This window comes from Phacochoerus africanus, chromosome 5 (assembly GCF_016906955.1).
Source record: "Phacochoerus africanus isolate WHEZ1 chromosome 5, ROS_Pafr_v1, whole genome shotgun sequence".
NCBI classification, from domain to species: Eukaryota; Metazoa; Chordata; class Mammalia; order Artiodactyla; family Suidae; genus Phacochoerus; species Phacochoerus africanus.
In genome coordinates, this window is record NC_062548.1 from 86426707 (window position 1) to 86430257 (window position 3551).

Consider the following 3551-nt stretch of genomic DNA (forward strand, 5'->3'; position numbering starts at 1 on the left):
CATTCGGGATGGAACACTGTATGATTTATTTGAACAAAAATTATACCAAGAAATAAGTCTCTCCTTCCCTAACTTTTTGGAGGAAATAAGGGAGAGAAATAGTAGGATTTAAGCTGAGTACTTCCTTCAGTGACTTAATGGTTGGATTCAGGCTACATTGCTGGTGGTGAAGTGGATTAATGGTTGGTACAAAGCAAGCAGGGTAGAAGAGTAGGCACATCATAAACTAAGAAACAAAGGCCTGGAATTAGTGTCTCAGGTCTGCATTTCTGTGACATTTAGTGACAATTTAACTTCTCTAAGCCTCAGCTGCCCCATCAGGAGAGTGGGAATAATGCAGGTCTTGAGGAAGATGAAGATAGAATCATCTGGAATAATTAGTTGGTAGCAAAAATACTCAGCAGTGTGCAAAGGGGGCGAGCATACACACATTAATATTATTTCATATATACCTTGGGTAGACAATATGAGAATTTTGGTTAACTCTTGAGGAAGTTCTGTGTCTCATCCTGTGTTAAATTGATTCCCCCCACCCCCACCCTCACAATTCATATGTTGAAGTCCTAACCCCCAGGCTCTAAGAATGGGCAGATGTAATTAGTTAAGATGAAGTTATTGGGTGTGAGGGGCTCTAACCCAATATGACTGGTAACCCTTATAAAGGGAAATTTTCATACAGAGACATACATGCACACAGGAAAAACCAGGTAAAAAGACAGGGAGAAGACTGCAGTATCCAAGCCAAAGAGAGGGGCCTGGCACACATCCTTCCCTCTCAGCCCTCAGAAAACCAGCCCTGCCAACACCTTGATCTTGGACTTCTAGCCTAAAGTTCTGTGGGAGACAATACATTTCTATTGCCTGTGCCATCAGTTTGTGATATTTTGATATGGCAGTCCTAGGAAATTAAGATACCCTGGAATTGAATATGTCCTTAAGGTCATTTTTTTTTTTTTTTCTGAAAACTGTTAAATGTCTTATCTGTGTTTCAAACAAATAATATGTGAGGCCACACAGCCCTTTATATTATTTGTCCTTCACTCATAGCTAGTTTTTAAGTGATTCTTCTCCACTACTCGCCCTTCAGACAAACTTTTGGATTCTAGCCTACCCTAGTTTCCTTGCCTTCCTTTTCCTTTTCTTAGGGAACACCCTGCTACAGAATTGTTGCTGTTGCTGAGGACAAAAGTTAGGAAGTAGCATTTGGCCCTATGTTTATGAGGCAGCAGAAAGCTGCCCCAAATTTATTTACATCCCAAAAGTTTCACTTTTGCACAAAGAACAGTATAAGATAGAGAATGAATAAACTGGCATTAGCTAGACAATATTTTTAAGAGTTGTGGAATGGGACCAGAATGTTAGAATTTAGAGAGAAGGTTTTTCTCCAACTAAAAGCTAGAGAAAAGGTCCCAGAAAGAGAGCAGCTTGGGAGATAGGCAGCTCAGCATTGGTATTCTGGAGAGCATAAGGCAGAAAGACATTTTCATACCTATTTGGCCAATCATGTAGGTTCAGGTCTGGAACTGTTCTGGCATATCCAATAACAGTGCTAGTTACTCTAGAAAAAGATCCATGTATAACAGACAAAACAGTTTTTAAAGAGAGTTCCCTGGTGGTCTAGTGGTTAGGATTCATTGTTTTCATTGCCATGGCTAGGTTCAATCCTTGCACATCAAGCTGCTGCACACTATGCCAAAATAAATAAATAAATAAATAAATAAATAAATAAATAAATTCAGGAAGGCATTTTTTAAAATCACCCTTTAAAAATCTTTGTCCTCATTCTTTCTCTGACACACATAAACACACACACATACACAAAAACAAAAGCAAGCATACATGCTAAATCCCAAATAGAGGTTTTGGATTTTTTTTTTTTTTTTGGTAATTTGTAAAATCTGCAAAAATGCATTTCTCGGGTGTCTAGAGCATCAGGGTAAAATGCCGCCTAAGTAATTTCTGTCGGGGGAATTTTTGATTCTCTGTCCCCTGAAGACCTGGGACATGTTAAACACACTGTTTTGTACTCATGAGCCCCTATGGTCTCTGAGCCTGGTGCACTTTGTTTAATCCTTCCTTCCATTTACAAATAAGTTTCTTGTGAAGTTTAATGTGAAAACTCCCAATACTGCCCCATAAATCACCACTCTGACCTTTTGTAGAAACACTGAAGGTTTGTGGCGAAACTGATTTAAAGATGGAAGGGAAATTCTTTGTCCCCCTTCCCCCCCACCCTGCCCCCCACAGCCCCTAAAGTCCTGCACAGTGTGCTGCCCATTGGCCTGGGCTGTTTGGCCTATGTGTCTGGAAAAATTCACTTCCTCCTCCTTCATCTTCTACCTGCCTGACTCGTTACGGAACCAGACAGTTTACATATGTGATCCTTCCTATTTAGAAAATTAATGGTGTTTTCTGGCTCCAAATCACAGCTTGTGGTGCTCTGCAGGCGATGAAAAACTTGGCCAGCTTCAGCAGCAAGGCAGCCATTAGAAAATTAACCCTTGGTGACCAAGGAGCAAAGGTAGGCGAGCGGGGTCCTGGCGACGTGGCAGGCTGTAGCTTTCAGGTGTCGATACATATGTTAGCCATGTAGGAACAGCACACACAGGGCCCCCTGAGAGCTTCTAGCTAGCATGTTTGTGGTTGGCCACTGTGGAGAGGGCACGGACATAGCACTTGGCAGTTAGTGCAACCAATATGCCACGGTTTTTATTAGAGCTCAGGAGAAAGCCCAAAGCCCAGCTTTGGAATCCCAGCCATCACTGTCTTGGCTCTACCTGATTAAAAGATGTGCCATTCATGGCATCCCTGTGTGCCTTCGTTTCCCAACCCTGTGCTGTACCTCCCTGCATGCCTTGGGAAATGGCTGGCCTCAGAAAGACAGAATCATAGAATCCAGAGAGGGCTAATTCCACTTCAAGACATTAATTTAATGTGTTCAGTAATTTAATACATTGTCTCTCCTGCTTGCTTGCTTTTAGGGGTGGGTATTTTTTGTTTGTTTTTTTCTGTTTTGTTTTTTGTACACAGGAGTCAAAGGGAGCTTTTTCCTTGCATAGTTTTGAAAGTTCCCTCTGTGTGTGTGTGTGTATGTAGAGGGGTAAGGGTCAGAGCATGGGGCTTGGACATGTCAAGTCTAACTTTGGGAATTTGGTTTCTTGAGGGCCTATATTCTTGGACCACTGCTATGGTTTTTTTTTCTTCACAGTAACAACCAAACCAATGTGTCTTCAAGGTTCGGCTCTGGTCCTAGATTAATCCCCAGTGGATATAAAATCATTTTCCTCACCCTGTCCCAATGGAACTGGCGTTAGTGGCCCCTAGGATCAAGTGCACTGAGGCATGCTTTTCTGTATTTATTTCTTAAACTGAAGAGATGGGAGGACCCTAGGTTATGAGCAGTAATGGATCCTACCACTGCAGGGAGAACGGCAGGGAGAACGGCCGTTCTCTGAGCCTACCACTGCAGGGAGAACGGCAGCCCAGAGCCTAGCAGCATAGGGGATCATGGACTGGAGACTTCCTGTCTCCATCCCTACACACCTACCTGC